Source organism: Neoarius graeffei, chromosome 11, assembly GCF_027579695.1.
Source record: "Neoarius graeffei isolate fNeoGra1 chromosome 11, fNeoGra1.pri, whole genome shotgun sequence".
Taxonomy (NCBI): Eukaryota; Metazoa; Chordata; class Actinopteri; order Siluriformes; family Ariidae; genus Neoarius; species Neoarius graeffei.
Window position 1 is genome coordinate 31,443,179 of NC_083579.1, and position 19,896 is coordinate 31,463,074.

Sequence of the window (19,896 nt, forward strand, 5' to 3'; positions counted from 1 at the left end):
AAGCCACTCCTTCATTGCCCGGGCGGTGTGTTTGGGATCATTGTCATGCTGAAAGACCCAGCCACGTTTCATCTTCAATGCCCTTGCTGATGGAAGGAGGTTTTCACTCAAAATCTCACGATACATGGCCCCATTCATTCTTTCCTTTACACGGATCAGTCGTCCTGGTCCCTTTGCAGAAAAACAGCCCCAAAGCATGATGTTTCCACCCCCATGCTTCACAGTAGGTATGGTGTTCTTTGGATGCAACTCAGCATTCTTTCTCCTCCAAAAAGGACAAGTTGAGTTTTTACCAAAAAGTTCTATTTTGGTTTCATCTGCCCATATGACATTCTCCCAATCCTCTTCTGGATCATCCAAATGCTCTCTAGCAAACTTCAGACGGGCCTGGACATGTACTGGCTTAAGCAGGGGGACACGTCTGGCACTGCAGGATTTGAGTCCCTGGCGGCGTAGTGTGTTACTGATGGTAGCCTTTGTTACTTTGGTCCCAGCTCTCTGCAGGTCATTCACTAGGTCCCCCCATGTGGTTCTGGGATTTTTGCTCACCGTTCTTGTGATCATTTTGACCCCACGGGGTGAGATCTTGCGTGGAGCCCCAGATCGAGGGAGATTATCAGTGGTCTTGTATGTCTTCCATTTTCTAATAATTGCTCCCACAGTTGATTTCTTCACACCAAGCTGCTTACCTATTGCAGATTCAGTCTTCCCAGCCTGGTGCAGGTCTACAATTTTGTTTCTGGTGTCCTTTGACAGCTCTTTGGTCTTAGCCATAGTGGAGTTTGGAGTGTGACTGTTTGAGGTTGTGGACAGGTGTCTTTTATACTGATAACGAGTTCAAACAGGTGCCATTAATACAGGTAACGAGTGGAGGACAGAGGAGCCTCTTAAAGAAGTTGTTACAGGTCTGTGAGAGCCAGAAATCTTGCTTGTTTATAGGTGACCAAATACTTATTTTACCGAGGAATTTACCAATTAATTCATTAAAAATCCTACAACGTGATTTCCTGGATTCTTTCCCCCCATTCTGTCTCTCATAGTTGAAGTGTACCTATGATGAAGATTACAGGCCTCTCTTATCTTTTTAAGTGGGAGAACTTGCACAATTGGTGGCTGACTAAATACTTTTTTGCCCCACTGTAAGGATTTGCCTATACCTTGCTCTATGTTTAAAAAGATGTCATTAATCATGATATTAAACAATAATGGGCTACACACACTACTTTGCGGTGTACCATTCTCCACTGTATATATTTCAGAATACTCTGTACCTACTTTTACCTGTATCTTCCTGTCAAATAGAAAATCCAAACTCCAGTTGTATGCCTTACCACCTATTCCCATGGACTCTAATTTAATTAGCAGACCCTCTTTCCAGAGCATGTCATAGGCTTTTTCTATGTCAAAGAATACTGCTATTACTATCTCCTTATTGGTCTGAGCCTTCCTAACGTCAGACTCTAAACATAAGACAATCCATTGTGTTACGGCATTTACGGAAACCACTCTGATAGGGAGAGAAGAGTCCTTTACTTTCCATATGGTAGGTTATTCTTTCTGTGACTATCCTCTCCATAACTTTGCCCAGTTGTGATGTTAACGCTATAGGCCTATGACTACCAGGATCAGAGGGTTCTTTCCCTGGCTTAAGTACAGGAACTATGATTGAATGCTTCCACATTGATGGAAGATGCCCAGAATCCCATATGCTGTTAAATAATCTCAGTACTATCCTTAGTGTATCGTCTGTCATATTTGCTAACATTTTGTAGCATACCATGTCTTTCCCTGGAGTAGTCTGTTTGGCAGATATGGCTTTCCTCAACTCAAACATAGTAAGAGGCAGATCCAATGGGTTTTCTGAGCTTTCTTTCCTTACTAAGACAGTTGGGTGCTTTCTTAAAATGTTGCCTTTAACTGCCCTAGCCTCTTTAGTTAGGTTTTCAGAGCTGTGCACCTTCCTGAATGTTTGTGCTAAAAGTTCAGCTTTTTCCAGATTATTAATGGCTACTATATTTCCACTATTCAAGACTGGTAACTCATGATTCCTTCTAATCCCTCCCATTCTTCTTATCATGCCCCATACATCAGACAGCTTCACAGTCCTTCCTATATATCTGTGAAGAATCTCAGTCATCCAGGTACATAGTAATCTGTGATTGGTAGAAGAGAGCAACTGGACTTGCTTGAAGATTCTTGAAAACGTTTCGCCTCTCATCCGAAAGGCTTCCTCAGTTCTGTCTGACTAATAGGGAGTATCAAGTATTTATCCTCTCATGGATCATCATAGAATCCGAATCGGAATGCTGATGGCTGCATTGTAGGTGGCTGATAAAAGAGGTCATACACCCACCTCTGTTCAGTGATGGTCGTTCCAGGTTGACAAAAATGAACGATCCTCTCTGGCTAGATGTCTGCCAGTTTCCTGGAAGTCCTCTCATACTCCCGCACCAGTCGAAGGGATCTCATCCCAAAGTGCGTAGAAACATATCTGTGAAGATAGGATGAGAGGCGAAACGTTTTCAAGAATCTTCAAGCAAGTCCAGTTGCTCTCTTCTACCAATCACAGAGTCCTTCCTATACTGTTACAGTATTCCCTCCAAAAGGTACGCTTTCTTGCTTTAATTGTTTTCCAACAGCTGCCTGAGCTCTCTTATATTCAATCAAAGCATGTTGAGAATGACACTTAAGATCCTTAAAAGCTTTATTTCTTGCCTTGACTGCTTTACTGCGATCCTTATTCCACCATGGAACATTCTTACTTCTCCCATTTCCTTTAACTTTAGGTATAGATTCCTCAGCTGACATTATTTAATCAACCAACACACTATTAAATTCATCAATATCTATTTCTTTCACTTCCCTTAGTTTAAGGCATCTTAATGGACATAATACTTGAAAGTTTTCCCAGTTTGCATTTTCCATTTTCCATCTTGGTATTCTTTTAATCTTTTCACAGCACACTTCTAATCCTATTTTAGTTAATACTGGATAATGATCACTACCAATTGTAGTTTTCTTTACTACCTTCCATGAACTAGTACCTGCTAGCTTGCTAGATAAGAATGTCAAATCAATGACAGATTCTGTGTTGCTGATACCATTGTATCGTGTACCCTCCCCATTGTTAATGTTTATTATCAATAAACTCTTCAATTATATAACCATTTGAGTCTGTGTGATCACTGCCCCAAAGCAGATGGTGTGAATTAAAATCTTCACACCAAACCATATTACCTTGTACTGGCTCTAAAATCTCATCTCATTATCTCTAGCCGCTTTATCCTTCTACAAGGCCGCAGGCAAGCTGGAGCCTATCCCAGCTGACTATGGGTGAAAGGCGGGGTACACTCTGGACAAGTCGCCAGGTCATCACAGGGCTGACACATAGACACAGACAACCATTCACATTCACACCTACGGTCAATTTAGAGTCACCAGTTAACCTAACCTGCATGTCTTTGGACTGTGGGGGAAACCGGAGCACCCGGAGGAAACCCACGCGGACGCGGGGAGAACATGCAAACTCCGCACAGAAAGGCCCTCGCCGGCCACGGGGCTCGAACCCGGACCTTCTTGCTGTGAGGCGACAGCGCTAACCACTACACCACCGTGCCACCCTGGCTCTAAAATGTTTTCCAGAATATTTTCATCTAGCTTCCCACAGGGATTATAATAGTTCACTATATTCACTGGGCCTCTTTTAGTCCATACCTTAGTCACAATTGACTCATGATTCTTGTTGACCCCAAGAACTTTATAGCTGATTCCATTTTGGATAAAAGTTGCAACTCCTCCTCCTCTACCATTTCCTCTGTTCCTTCTAATTGCAGTATATCCCTTAATGATCAAATCTAATTCAGGCTTCAACCAAGTTTTCTGCACACAAATTATGTTAGGTTTTTCCTTTAATTTATCAATGTACTTCTTGACCATTAGTAATCAAGCTTCTGGCATTCCATTGTAATATTATTAACAGCATTGAACTAATCATAGCTTGACATAACTTGAGAAGATTGACTATCCGTGTTTAGATTATCTCTGACTGTCTCCCAGAGTAATCCTTTGACACCCAGATACTTCTCAGCCGACCTCACAATTATCTTTATCCTTTCTGTTCAACTCTGAGTCTGAGCTGAACAATTAATAATCTCTGCCATAAAGAGCACAAAGTCGCTCTTATTGATAGCTAGACCGTCCCTTTCCAACTTATTACACCCCTTACAGTTATTAGTGGACTTGTCATTATTGACTTCTCTACGTTCATTTTGTTTTAGTAACGGTGAGGTTCTCGGGACTTTCTTTACGGCTTCTGAATAACTAATACCTTGGGAAGTTTTAACTTTCTGCACCTCTTTAGCTCACAACCTTGATAGGCTGCACGGTGTTCACCACCGCAGTTACAGCATCGTTTGTAATCTTTGTCACAGTTCTCGTACTTGTGTTCTCCACCACATTTGCTACATCTCATCTTGCCCTTGCATACAGCTGCTACATGCCCAAACCTTTGGCATTTATAACACCGGAGTAGTGGTGGGATGTATAGTATATAACATCGTAACACATGAATCCAACAAACACTTTATCCGGTAGTTCCTTCTCTTCAAATGTAATCATTACAGACAGGCTATCACAGATTCCACCATTTCTCTTGGTCTTAAGATGCTTAATTGCATTCACTTTAACTTTCTTGATGTTTTCTTTCAGCGTTTCTACAGTTATATCAGTTGGAATTCCTGTAATGACACCTCTGGTGAGCTTTTGATCATTAGCCCTTGAACACTGTACAGACTTTCCATTGATCTTTTGTACCTTTAAAGCTTTCTCATATTGCTCGGCATTATTACACAATACTAACAATCGTCCACTCTGCAAAACCTTTGCGCTCCTTATCTCTCCCATTTCCTTGTTTAGACCCTTCGTGAGTTGGATTGGATTCCACTCTTTAAAAGTGGTATCCGTCTGCATCAACTTAATAAAAACCTTATGACTTTCCCTTTCATACCTTTCTGAATCAGATCGAGAGTCTACAGTATCTGGCTTTTTCCTCTTTCTTTTTATTTCGATAGAATTTCCACACCTTGCTCTGCTGAGCATTGGAGCCACCAAACTCAAACACTCCTCTCTCACTTCCTGAATCGTCACTTCCATCCTCCATCTCCTGACCAGCCACAACCCAGCTGTTGCCAACCGCCGCCCTCCCACCACCACCACCTTTCAGATCAGACTTTGATAGATCCCTGTTCTTTAAATCAGTGGTTCTCAAACTTTTTTCACCAAGTACCACCTCAGAAAATACTTGGCTCTCCAAGTACCACCATAATGACCAACATTAAAATACAGTAGCGTAGTAGGCCTAAGTATTCATTAAAAACAAGGCGGAGGTTTTATTTAACAAGTATATTTAATATTGTTGGCCACTGTAACATTACACACAGTACTTTGAACAGTAACACTGTTTAAATATAGGAAAATAAAACACTGTACTTAAATAATGAATCAAATAAAATTAATTGCACATAAAAGTGAAATAAAACATTGTCTCATCTCATTATCTCTAGCTGCTTTATCCTTCTACAGGGTTGCAGGCAAGCTGGAGCCTATCCCAGCTGACTACGGGCGAAAGGCGGGGTACACCCTGGACAAGTCGCCAGGTCACCACAGGGCTGACACATAGACACAGACAACCATTCACACTCACATTCACACCTACGGTCAATTTAGAGTCACCAGTTAACCTAACCTGCATGTCTTTGGACTGTGGGGGAAACCAGAGCACCCGGAGGAAACCCACGCGGACATGGGGAGAACATGCAAACTCCACACAGAAAGGCCCTCGCCGGCCACGGGGCTCGAACCCGGACCTTCTTGCTGTGAGGCGACAGCGCTAACCACTACACCACCATGCCGCCCCTATAAAACATTGTACTAAAATAAATATTAAGACAGTTCTTAAAGATTAAATGAAAATGTACTTAAAAGTTAAATAACTGTACTGTACTTAAATGTTAAGTAAAAAAAGTACTGTACTTGATGTACTTGAAAAAAATCAAAACATGCTATGCATAGCTGCAGTTCTTGCTGTTTCTTAACTCCAGTGACTGCTTTCTGAAACAGAAACACACACACCCACAAACAGAACAATAAGATTAAGAATAAAACAAAAGTGAGGAAAAGCATTAAGAAAAACAGCTTATAATGTTAAATATACACAGATTATTGACTGATTGACTACTGATTGACAACTTACTGAGCTTAATGTGATGGGTGTGCATGCCTCTGTGAACACAGTCCTGCAACGTCCAATCCAAGCCATGCTCCTGGATGAACTTGTTCAGTCACTGGAATATTTGCTCTGATGTAGTTCTGGTCTCCAGTGATTTACAGAACATAAAGTCCTCCTGCGCCACACCGTCATATTCATATCTCACATAAACCAATAAATTGGCCAAATCTGCAACATCTGTAGTCTCATCAAGCTGTATGGCAAAATATCTACTGTTCTTAATGCGCTCAGTGTCTTTTTAACATCGTCAGCCATGTCATTTATTCTCCTTAACACGGTGTCATTTGAAAGCGGCACCAAGTTTAACTCTCTGGCAGCTTTCTCTCCACACATGATATGGGTCATCTCTTTGGCTAATGACAAACACAGCAGTTCCCCGATTGTGTGCGGCTTACCGGCTCTGGCGATCAGGAGGCTGGCACGATATGAAGCTTCCTGTGCTTTGGCTACGGGTGTACCATAGGACAGAATGGTGGACTTGGACTGCTTCAGTTCATCACGTTTTCGTAAAAAAAAATCCATTGGTTTGTCCTTTAGTGCTGTGTGTTTGGTTGTAAGATGCCGTTTGAGATGCGATGGTTTCATGGACGTATTGCTCAGAACGTCCCCACATACAACACACTGCGGCCTGGGCAGCTCCTCTGTCCCGCTCCAAATGAATCCCAGTTTTATGTATTTTTCGTCATACTTCCTCCTTACTGGTTTCTGCCGTTTGCTAGCAGTTCTGGGGCTGGTTTTGCCACTGTCGTTAGCATCTGCGCTCGGCTCACACACGTCCTCTTCAGTTCTCCCTCTCTCCTGATCCACGGTCCCATTCACAGATTTAAGCCACGACAGTAATTTTGTCGTACTCGTCATAATTAGCAAAGCCACCTCCACCTTTTCCCATCACAGCCTAGTCTACCAATGGCGGATAACCATCTGTCAGTGGAACCGGCGGGAATGCGTACGTACGCTACGTATGGCTACCCAGAAGCACTTGCAAACTTTTGAAAATTATTAACTTAATTTGTATCTCCTTTCATTTTCTTGTCATCGGTTGATAAGATATTTTCATCCATTCAGATATTATGGATAGTATTTCACGTTTTATTTTTTAAATTTTATTTATATTTAATTAAGTGATTCTTTGGCGTACCACAGTTTGAGCACCTCTGCTTTAAATAAAACAGGGTGCCCACTCACACCTGATTGTCATCCCATTGATTGAAAACACCTGACTCTAATTTCACCTTCAAATGAACTGCTAATCCTAGAGGTTCACATACTTTTGCCACTCACAGATATGTAATCTCATCTCATTATCTCGAGCCGCTTTATCCTGTTCTACAGGGTCGCAGGCAAGCTGGAGCCTATCCCAGCTGACTACGGGTGAAAGGCAGGGTACACCCTGGACAAGTCGCCAGGTCATCACAGGGCTGACACATAGACACAGACAACCATTCACACTCACATTCACACCTACGCTCAATTTAGAGTCACCAGTTAACCTAACCTGCATGTCTTTGGACTGTGGGGGAAACCGGAGCACCCGGAGGAAACCCATGCGGACACAGGGAGAACATGCAAACTCCGCACAGAAAGGCCCTCGCTGGCCACGGGGCTCGAACCCAGGACCTTCTTGCTGTGAGGCGACAGCGCTAACCACTACACCACCGTGCTGCCCAGATATGTAATATTGGATCATTTTCCTCAATAAATAAATGACCAAGTATAATATTTTTGTCTCATTTGTTTAACTGGGTTCTCTTTATCTACTTTTAGGACTTGTGTGAAAATCTGATGATGTTTTCGGTCATATTTATGCAGAAATATAGAAAATTCTAAAGGGTTCACAAACTTTCAAGCACCACTGTACATATCCAGATTTGCAGCAAAATCAAATCAATTGTTCGTTGGCCCATGGCCCACCTTTCCTCCAAATTTCATTGAAATCGGTTTACTACTTTTTGAGTTATGTTGGTAAAAATAAACAAACAAACAAACAAACAAACGAGGCGAAAACATAATAACCCCCTCCATAGTTGATATGGAGTATAAACATATCACATAAAGGGTTGGAGGGGGGCTAATATTTATGGCAGGTGTTGATAAAAGGATCAAGTTATGCTATATCAGTGTTACTTTGGTTGTTAGTTTGTTTTGAGGATGAACATTAATATCTTTTATTGTGTATTTTCTGGTCTTTGTGGTAATTTGAACACATTGACACCTGAGGTAAATCATTTTAGCTCGTATTTGATCTCTTCGTCCACAAACATAGCCTAGTGCTCTTTTTAATCATAATCTAACAGCTAAATGCAAACAAACAAACAAACAAAAAACAAATCCACTTTTAACTATGCTAATGAAAACTGAACCGTAAACAAACTACAACTCCCATGATGCATTGCAAGTGACGAAAGCGGAAGGACACACAAACAAACCGGTGACAGCGTGTGAGCGCGTGCAGACCAAATGAAGGTGAATTACTGAGATTAAAAAGGATTTTCGGTGACAAAAACGAGCGTTATTTCCACTTAAAGCACTGCGACAGAGCCTCTGGCTAACGAGTCTGTGGTACGAGCGTCTTTTATTTTCCCAAACTGTTTGTATAACAACATGCTGTAGCTGTGTCTTTGCTGCATTATGTTCCAGGAACGTCACTTCCGGTAGTGTTTTATTCCTCTTCCACCGCAGCCACATGCCAGAGACAACACTGCAGTGTTTACTGAAGAACTTTAGCATCTTGTGTAACATCAACAGAACGAGTTAGCGCCTGTTCTCACTTCTGTCATAACATTTACATTATTTATAATACATAGGGCCAAATTGCTCAATTCTGATTGGTCAATCAAGGAGGGCTTTGTTTCCTGAACACGGGGCCGTATTTCTGAAATGCTATTGGCTAGTTCGTTGCTTGGTTACGGTTACAAAAATTAGCAAATTTTGTCAACAAAATGGCTGACTCTGCTGACTCAGCAATGCTGCGTTTCGCTATATTTGACAAAGAAATGATACGCCAGTTGAAAGCTGCAAGCGAAAATGAAAATACCAAAAAAAAAAGTACAAATTTTTGGATTTCCGTGTTGAAGAAATGGGCCGCAGAAAGATAAATAAACGACTCTCGATTGGCATATGAATGCTGTGGGTTAGACAAGGTGCGATCGCAGTTTTATGCAGAAGTGAGGAAAGAAAATGGGGAAAACTACGAACCAGACTCTCTTAAAGTAATGCAGGCAGCATTGGATCGGCATTTGAGACGAGAAATATCCGGGATCGATCCTGAAAGATGTTATTATTCAAGAATCACGAAAAGTCCTCGAGGGAAAAGCGAGAGATTTGTGAAAACAAGGAACGCTTTAGAAACTGATTCAAACGTGCAAGATAGTCTCGCGCCCTGATTGGTTCAGAAAAAGTGAATGACAAATGTGAACTTGAATGGCTTCCGAAGTATGAATTTGGCCCTATATATTATAAACAAGTAATCCAAGACTTCGAAATCACTCGTGAAATTAATCCTTAGTTTTACTCGGCCCCATACGATTACCTATACTTATAATACATAGGGCCAAATTACTCAATTCTGATTGGTCAGTCAAGGAGGGCGTTTTTTCCTGAACACGGGGCCGTACTTCTGAAATGCTATTGGCTAGTTCGTTGCTTGGTTACGGTGACAAAAATGAGCAAATTTTGTCAACAAAATGGCTGACTCTGCTGACTCAGCAACACCGCGTTTCACTATATTTGACGAAGAAATGATAAGCCAATTGAAAGCTGCAAGCGAAAATGAAAATACCAAAAAAAAGTACGAATTTTTGGCTTTCTGTGTTTAAGAAATGGGCTGCAGAAAAAGAAATAAACGACTCTCTACTGGCATATGAATGCTGTGGGTTAGACAATGTGCGATCGCAGTTTTATGCAGAAGTGAGGAAAGAAAATGGGGAAAACTACGAACCAGACTCTCTTAAAGTAATGCAGGCAGCATTGGATCGGCATCTGAGACAAGAGAAATATCCGGGATCAATCCTGAAAGATGTTACTATTCAAGAATCACGAAAAGTCCTCGAGGGAAAAGCGAGAGATTTGCGAAAACAAGGAATGCTTTAGAAACTGATTCAAACGTGCAAGATAGTCTCGCGCCCTGATTGGTTCAGAAAAAGTGAATGACAAATGTGAACTTGAATGGCTTCCGAAGTATGAATTTGGCCCTATATATTATAAACAAGTAATCCAAGACTTCGAAATCACCCGTGAAATTAATCCTTAGTTTTACTCGGCCCCATACGATTACCTATACTTATAATACATAGGGCCAAATTACTCAATTCTGATTGGTCAGTCAAGGAGGGCGTTTTTTCCTGAACACGGGGCCGTACTTCTGAAATGCTATTGGCTAGTTCGTTGCTTGGTTACGGTGACAAAAATGAGCAAATTTTGTCAACAAAATGGCTGACTCTGCTGACTCAGCAACACCGCGTTTCACTATATTTGACGAAGAAATGATAAGCCAATTGAAAGCTGCAAGCGAAAATGAAAATACCAAAAAAAAGTACGAATTTTTGGCTTTCTGTGTTTAAGAAATGGGCTGCAGAAAAAGAAATAAACGACTCTCTATTGGCATATGAATGCTGTGGGTTAGACAAGGTGCGATCGCAGTTTTATGCAGAAGTGAGGAAAGAAAATGGGGAAAACTACGAACCAGACTCTCTTAAAGTAATGCAGGCAGCATTGGATCGGCATCTAAGACAAGAGAAATATCCGGGATCAATCCTGAAAGATGTTACTATTCAAGAATCACGAAAAGTCCTCGAGGGAAAAGCGAGAGATTTGCGAAAACAAGGAACGCTTTAGAAACTGATTCAAACGTGCAAGATAGTCTCGCGCCCTGATTGGTTCAGAAAAAGTGAATGACAAATGTGAACTTGAATGGCTTCCGAAGTATGAATTTGGCCCTATATATTATAAACAAGTAATCCAAGACTTCGAAATCACCCGTGAAATTAATCCTTAGTTTTACTCGGCCCCATACGATTACCTATACTTATAATACATAGGGCCAAATTACTCAATTCTGATTGGTCAGTCAAGGAGGGCGTTTTTTCCTGAACACGGGGCCGTATTTCTGAAATGCTATTGGCTAGTTCATTGCTTGGTTACGGTTACAAAAATGAGCAAATTTTGTCAACAAAATGGCTGACTCTGCTGACTCAGCAATGCTGCGTTTCGCTGTATTTGACGAAGAAATGATACGCCAGTTGAAAGCTGCAAGCGAAAATGAAAATACCAAAAAAAAGTACGAATTTTTGGCTTTCCGTGTATAAGAAATGGGCCGCAGAAAGATAAATAAATAACTCTCTAGGGGCGTATGAATGCTGTGGGTAGGGTGACCATTTCCATAACACCAAAAAGGAGGACATTATTTGGATGGGGGGGTCTGGGGGCCCTCCCCCAGAAAATTTTGTATTTCTTAGATGCAATTTCTTGCATTCTAATCAATTTTAGGGTGAATAATGGCAAATCCCATCTGATTCATAGCCTTCAAATTTTTATGTAAACCACAGTGGCAAGATTGAGAATGGATTATTTTTATGCAAGTCACTCAAGTTTGGTGAAATCAACATCGCAATTTTGTAGGGTTAAAGATTATGATTGTGGGGAAAAAAGAGTAAGGTCAAAGCATTCATAGTCTCATCTCATCTCATTATCTCTAGCCGCTTTATCCTGTTCTACAGGGTCGCAGGCAAGCTGGAGCCTATCCCAGCTGACTACGGGCGAAAGGCGGGGTACACCCTGGACAAGTCGCCAGGTCATCACAGGGCTGACACATAGACACAGACAACCATTCACACTCACACTCACACCTACGCTCAATTTAGAGTCACCAGTTAACCTAACCTGCATGTCTTTGGACTGTGGGGGAAACCGGAGCACCCGGAGGAAACCCACGCGGACACGGGGAGAACATGCAAACTCCGCACAGAAAGGCCCTCGCCGGCCACGGGGCTCGAACCCGGACCTTCTTGCTGTGAGGCGACAGCGCTAACCACTACACCACCGTGCCGCCAGCATTCATAGTATTTATTATAATTCATGTATTAGCTCTTAATTGGCTAGAACACACAGTATTTATATTTATTAAAAACATTGTGGAGTTAACAAACCACTGAAATTAAACTTAAGGTGCTGAGTACCAAAAAGCACAACATTTGTAGATTCTCAAAGAACAAATAGGCAACATAACCAGCAACATTTATAAAACGTTTTAAAACAGTATATCATGCTTCAGTCTTTCAGTGTCTTCAGAATTCGTAGGTGTCTGTGTGTGTGTGTGAGATCAATACTTTTGACGTAGCCTGGCCAGTACAGTTGAATGTGTTAGCATTGCTATTCGCCTCGGCATCATCAAAGTTGACTCGTCTGCCGACAGAACTGTCCGAAATAAATACAATCCCCTCCGTGTATCTGTTGTAGTAGATGTAGATATAGTAGATGTGCATTTGCACTGTCATCCATATCCTAACAAGTTAAGTTGTGAGCAGCTGGTCTACCGGACAGACTCGTGTTTCCAAGTCCCAGCCAGGGGCAGGGCACTAGGCACGTGCCAGGAAGATCATCAAAGGATAGAGCGCAACGCGTTCTAGAACGCAACGCCTCGCGGTGCAGAGTTCGCATTGCATGCCAAAAAACATCGAGCCATCTGGCCCTTTTCCACTACCCTTTTTCAGCTCACTTCAGCTCGCTTCAGCTCACTTCAGCCCGACACGGCTCGCATTTCGACTACCAAAGAACAGCACGACTCGGCTCGCTTCAGCCCTGCTTAGCCCCTAAAACTCGCACGGTTTTGGAGTGGGGCTGAAGCGAGCCAAACCGAGCTGAGTGAGGCTGGGGGCGTGAGCAGACACTCCCCTGTGCACTGATTGGTGAGGAGGAGTGTCCTCACATGCCCACACACGCCCCGCGAGCACGCTGGGATCTGTAAACACCGTAAACCCGGAAGAAGAATAATTACGAATTACGAGAATTTCTGAAGCCTTATGCGCCTCGCCTCATCTATACGCTCTTGCCAGTATCTGTTGGCGTTGTTGGTGACAACAAGCCACAGCACCAAGACCAGCAACACTAACGACTCCATGTCCTCCATGTTTATTGTTTACTATTCGGGTCGTGAGGCTGCCGCTTAAAAGGTCGCTGATGTCACTGTTTGCGCTGCTTAACGACATCACGTGACGTCCACCCACTTTTGCTAACTCCACCCAATGTGTCCACCCACTTCCAGCCAGCACGGTTCAGCGCGGTTGTAGTCGAAATGCAACTCCAACAGCCCCACTCAGCTCGACTCAGCCCAACTCAGCACGGCACGGCTCGGCTCAGCCGCGTTTGTAGTGGAGAAGCGGCAATAGACTCTTTATTGTAGATTACTAGTGTGCAGCACAGATCTGCAGTTTCCCTACAAAATGTTATTCTAGACCTCTGCTCTTCCAGTCTGGCAAGTCGATATGATATAATTCCGCTCATCGTCTCTAAAAGGAGGACAAATGTGCGTCCGGCTTGATGCTGCGCCGGACGCCGGACAAGACATTGAAAAGATGGACGGTCCGGCCTAAAGCCGGACGTCTGGCCACCCTAGCTGTGGGGGTCATTCCATGTCAATTCACACAAATGCCCAAAACTCCCCAGTGACACCTCTTCAATTTGCCTTATTTTTATTTTCTTAGTGCTTTATGATGTCAAATGAAAGAATGCAAAATTTTAGCTTCCTAGCTCAAACGGTTTTTGAGTTATGACCCTTCAAAGTTTGGGTGCCACGCCCACTTTTGGGGTCCGGGAATTGCGCACTTAATTTGCAAGCATTTTTGGAGGCCCATATTTTTTGTTCTAAGGGGGATATAGACCTGTAAATTGCTATATCTATGTATTCTGGCCCTGTCTATCTGATTCTGCACCTAAAAATAGCACAGGTTTGCTAACTTTATAGATATTAACCCCTTAAAAGTGGATTTTTTAATGAGACAATAATTTTTTTGACATTTCGGGGGTCCATATCTTGGAAAGTTTTTATGTTGATGGGGTTTCAACTGATTTATCATCATATTTGGGAACTCTACTGTGTACTTCGAGAGTTTCAGGGCACTCAGAGGTTTGGTGGGGGTACAGGAGGGCCCCAAATATGGCTTCGGGACAAAATTACCATTTGGTAGGCCCTACTTCAGGCCATTAGTTGGCCATGTGGGCACATGATGACTGGAATGAGCCTTTAACCCTATCAACAGACACCTTTTATCAAACTTTTAAGCCAATAAAAACTTTGATTATCCAACTCCTTCAATATAAACTAAGCATTTGTATATGGTACTGTTTTTGCATATTTTCTGAAAAATCTTAAGTCCGGAAAGTAGGTCAACTGTTGTTTTGACTGCCTATTCATGTTTAAGGTAGTAAAAGCACACCCATATAGTGATTTTAATCTATGGGAAGATTATTTATACCCAATACCCCATTAGTTATATTGACAATTACAAGGAATAAACCCTTTCCCGGCGGTTTCACGATGCTGGTTTTTTTTACATTTGACACCTTTCCCTGTATCCAACCAAACTCTGACCACTATACACTTAATAGTTAAATGCATCTTTCGAACAGGAAAGGGAAAGATGCAAACAAGGGGATGATCCCAAGAAAAACATCCTGGTTGCTTTACTACATTTGTTCTGACATCCGATCTGGAAGTTAAACCTAGACTCATCAGGTTTTTTTTTTTTCAAGAAAAGGGGAAGGGGCCCCTAGCCACTCATGTGGGGAAAATTAGCATATCAATTAGTTGATATACTGAGTTGATATACATAGGGCCAAATTACTCAATTCTGATTGGTCAGTCAAGGAGGGCTTTTTTTCCTGAACACGGGGCCGTATTTCTGAAATGCTATTGGCTAGTTCATTGCTTGGTTACGGTTACAAAAATGAGCAAATTTTGTCAACAAAATGGCTGACTCTGCTGACTTAGCAACACCGCGTTTCGCTATATTTGACGAAGAAATGATACGCCAATTGAAAGCTGCAAGCGAAAATGAAAATACCAAAAAAAGTACGAATTTTTGGCTTTCTGTGTTGAAGAAATGGGCCTCAGAAAGATAAATAAACGACTCTCTATTGGCTTATGAATGCTGTGAGTTAGACAAGGTGCGATCACAGTTTTATGCAGAAGTGAGGAAAGAAAATGGGGAAAACTACGAACCAGACTCTCTTAAAGTAATGCAGGCAGCATCGGCATCTGAGACGAGAGAAATATCCGGAATCAATCCTGAAAGATGTTACTATTCAAGAATCACGAAAAGTCCTCGAGGGAAAAGCGAGAGATTTGCGAAAACAAGGAACGCTTTAGAAACTGATTCAAACGTGCAAGATAGTCTCGCGCCCTGATTGGTTCAGAAAAAGTGAATGACAAATGTGAACTTGAATGGCTTCCGAAGTATGAATTTGGCCCTATATATTATAAACAAGTAATCCAAGACTTCGAAATCACTCGTGAAATTAATCCTTAATTTTACTCGGCCCCATATGATTACCTATACTTACAGTGGGGCAAAAAAGTATTTAGTCAGTCACCAATTGTGCAAGTTCTCCCACTTAAAAAGATGAGAGAGGCCTGTAATTTTCATCATAGGTACACTTCAACTATGAGAGACAGAATGAGAAAAAAAAATCCAGAAAATCACATTGTCTGATTTTTAAAGAATTTATTTGCAAATTATGGTGGAAAATAAATATTTGGTCAACAACAAAAGTTCATCTCAATACTTTGTTATATACCCTTTGTTGGCAATGACAGAGGTCAAACGTTTTCTGTAAGTCTTCACAAGGTTTTCACACACTGTTGCTGGTATTTTGGCCCATTCCTCCATGCAGATCTCCTCTAGAGCAGTGATGTTTTGGGGCTGTCGCTGGGCAACACGGACTTTCAACTCCCTCCAAAGATTTTCTATGGGTTTGAGATCTGGAGACTGGCTAGGCCACTCCAGGACCTTGAAATGCTTCTTACGAAGCCACTCCTTCGTTGCCCGGGCAGTGTGTTTGGGATCATTGTCATGCTGAAAGACCCAGCCACGTTTCATCTTCAATGCCCTTGCTGATGGAAGGAGGTTTTCACTCAAAATCTCACGATACATGCCCCAATTCATTCTTTCCTTTACACGGATCAGTCGTCCTGGTCCCTTTGCAGAAAAACAGCCCCAAAGCATGATGTTTCCACCCCCATGCTTCACAGTAGGTATGGTGTTCTTTGGATACAATTCAGCATTCTTTCTCCTCCAAAAACGACAAGTTGAGTTTTTACCAAAAAGTTCTATTTTGGTTTCATCTGACCATATGACATTCTCCCAATCCTCTTCTGGATCATCCGAATGCTCTCTAGCAAACTTCAGACGGGCCTGGACATGTACTGGCTTAAGCAGGGGGACACGTCTGGCACTGCAGGATTTGAGTCCCTGGCGGCGTAGTGTGTTACTGATGGTAGCCTTTGTTACTTTGGTCCCAGCTCTCTGCAGGTCATTCACTAGGTCCCCCCGTGTGGTTCTGGGATTTTTGCTCACCGCTCTTGTGATCATTTTGACCCCACGGGGTGAGATCTTGCGTGGAGCCCCAGATCGAGGGAGATTATCAGTGGTCTTGTATGTCTTCCATTTTCTAATAATTGCTCCCACAGTTGATTTCTTCACACCAAGCTGCTTACCTATTGCAGATTCAGTCTTCCCAGCCTGGTGCAGGTCTACAATTTTGTTTCTGGTGTCCTTTGACAGCTCTTTGGTCTTGGCCATAGTGGAGTTTGGAGTGTGACTGTTTGAGGTTGTGGACAGGTGTCTTTTATACTGATAACGAGTTCAAACAGGTGCCATTAATACAGGTAACGAGTGGAGGACAGAGGAGCCTCTTAAAGAAGAAGTTACAGGTCTGTGAGAGCCAGAAATCTTGCTTGTTTGTAGGTGACCAAATACTTATTTTACCGAGGAATTTACCAATTAATTCATTAAAAATCCTACAATGTGATTTCCTGGATTCTTTCCCCCCATTCTGTCTCTCATAGTTGAAGTGTACCTGTGATGAAGATTACAGGCCTCTCTCATCTTTTTAAGTGGGAGAACTTGCACAATTGGTGGCTGACTAAATACTTTTTTGCCCCACTGTATAATACATAGGGCCAAATTACTCAATTCTGATTGGTCAGTCAAGGAGGGCTTTTTTTCCTGAACACGGGGCCGTATTTCTGAAATGCTATTGGCTAGTTCGTTGCTTGGTTACGGTTACAAAAATTAGCAAATTTTGTCAACAAAATGGCTGACTCTGCTGACTCAGCAACACCGCGTTTCGCTATATTTGACGAAGAAATGATACGCCAATTGAAAGCTGCAAGCGAAAATGAAAATACCAAAAAAAAGTACGAATTTTTGGCTTTCCGTGTTTAAGAAATGGGCTGCAGAAAAAGAAATAAACGACTCTCTATTGGCATATGAATGCTGTGGGTTAGACAAGGTGCGATCGCAGTTTTATGCAGAAGTGAGGAAAGAAAATGGGGAAAACTACGAACCAGACTCTCTTAAAGTAATGCAGGCAGCATTGGATCGGCATCTGAGACGAGAAATATCCGGGATCGATCCTGAAAGATGTTACTATTCAAGAATCACGAAAAGTCCTCGAGGGAAAAGCGAAAGATTTGCGAAAACAAGGAACGCTTTAGAAACTGATTCAAACGTGCAAGATAGTCTCGCACCCTGATTGGTTCAGAAAACGTGAATGACAAATGTTGTGAACTTGAATGGCTTCCGAAGTATGAATTTGGCCCCATATATTATAAACAAGTAATCGTATGGTTCCTCGTAAAATAAAGGATCAATTTCACTCGTGATTTCAAAGTTTTGAAATTGCCCTCGTCGCGAATTTTCAAAACTTGGAAATCACTCATTAAATTAATCCTTAATTTTACTCGGCCCCATACGATTACTTATACATATTATAGTCTTCACCAATCTTATTTTTCTCTCTTGAAGTGAATAAAGATAAAAAAAAAAAACCCACGGTTTGCATGTTCACCAGAAAGTGTAAACTATTAAACCTTAAGACAGAAAAATATTGGCTGTTACAAAACCCTGACACTGGTGACACGGTGGGTGGCACGGTCGTGTAGTGGTTAGCACTGTCGCCTCACAGCAAGAAGATTCTGGGTTCGAGCCCAGCGGTGGGTGGGGGCCTTTCTGTGTGGAGTTTGCATGTTCTCGCCGTGTCTGGGTGGGTTTCCTCCGGATGCTCCGGTTTCCCCCAAAGTCCAAAGACATGCAGTTAGGTTAACATGGGGCGGCCTTGGGCTGAGGTGCCCTTGAGCAAGGTACCGAACCCCTAACTGCTCCCCGGGTGCTGTAGTATGGCTGCCCACTGCTCTGGGTGTGTGCGCGTGTGTTCACTTCTTCCGATGGGTGAAATGCAGAGGATGAATTTCGCTGTGCTTGAGTGTGCATGTGACAAATAAAGGCGGCTTCTTCTCTTTCTTTCTAGAACACATCTCCCATAATCCGGGATGGAACAGTACCGTCAAGTATTTTAATGTGGGGTCACGTATTTTCTTATATTTGCCTTCCGGGTTTTTACCCTACCGTTCAAAAGTTTGGGGTCACCCAGACAATTTTGTGTTTTCCATGAAAAGTCACACTTTTATTTCCCACCATAAGTTGTAAAATGAATAGAAAATATAGTCGAGACTAGGGCTGCACGATTATGGAAAAAATGATAATCACGATTATCTTGATCAAAATTGTAATCACGATTATGCTTGATCAAAATTGTAATCACGATTATCTTGATCAAAATTGTAATCACGATTATGCTTGATGTTAGGGAAATCACTTAAATTTTATTTCACGATATTCAAACAAACAATATGAACAGCTTTCAGTGCAGAATGAAATTTAAAAGAGAAATTCTGATTTCCAAATGACAAATAAATGAAATTTATCCAAGAAATTACCAAAGGATGAAGGAACTGAAAACTCAATTGCAACAATTACATAGCATTATACTGAGGCCTACAAGTTTTTAGCTAGAAAGACCAGCCTATCAACATGCTCTGGCTTTAAACATGAGCGAAGGCAGGTCACAACATTGCCTCCAGCGCTAAATACGCTCAATCTGTTACCTACTCTCACGCTATCACCCCTTGAAGAAGATACCGCCAGTGTTGCCAGACACTGCTGACGTTTCCAGCCCAAAATATGTTCAAATCCGCCAAAATACACTTAAAACCGCCCAATCTTGCAACACTGGATACCGCTGCACTGAAGCTCTGCGCACTTGGCTTGCTTGCTTATTTAGGCGGAGTAATGAAACCTTACATGCGTCGGTTCGCCCCCTAATAGTTTGGCAGAGTACTGGTCAAAAAGTGCTTGATCAGATATGCAGCACAGCTCGCATTTTAAATGGAAATAAATCGCGATTTTCATTTAATTTAATCGTGGCAGCCAAAATCGCGATTTTCGATTAAATTCGATTAATTGTGCAGCCCTAGTCGAGACATTTTTCTGGCCATTCTGAGCATTTAATCGACCCCACAAATGTGATGCTCCAGAAACTCAATCTGCTCAAAGGAA

At 42.1% G+C, this 19,896-nt stretch overlaps 1 protein-coding gene across 4 annotated transcripts in view; it reads left to right on the top strand.

Annotated features, from left to right (window-relative positions):
* Positions 1–8,689: 8,689 nt before the first annotated feature.
* adck1 (aarF domain containing kinase 1) overlaps positions 8,690–19,896 on the top strand; it is a 418,902-nt gene continuing 407,695 nt past the window's right edge. For 2 of the 4 annotated variants that reach the window (XM_060932940.1, XM_060932942.1), the window contains exon 1: positions 8,708–8,845. The gene's annotated coding sequence lies outside the window, so the exon portion shown is untranslated. Of the gene's footprint in view, positions 8,846–19,896 lie in introns of all 4 variants that reach the window. The other 2 variants (XM_060932941.1, XM_060932943.1) reach the window with 2 other exon arrangements.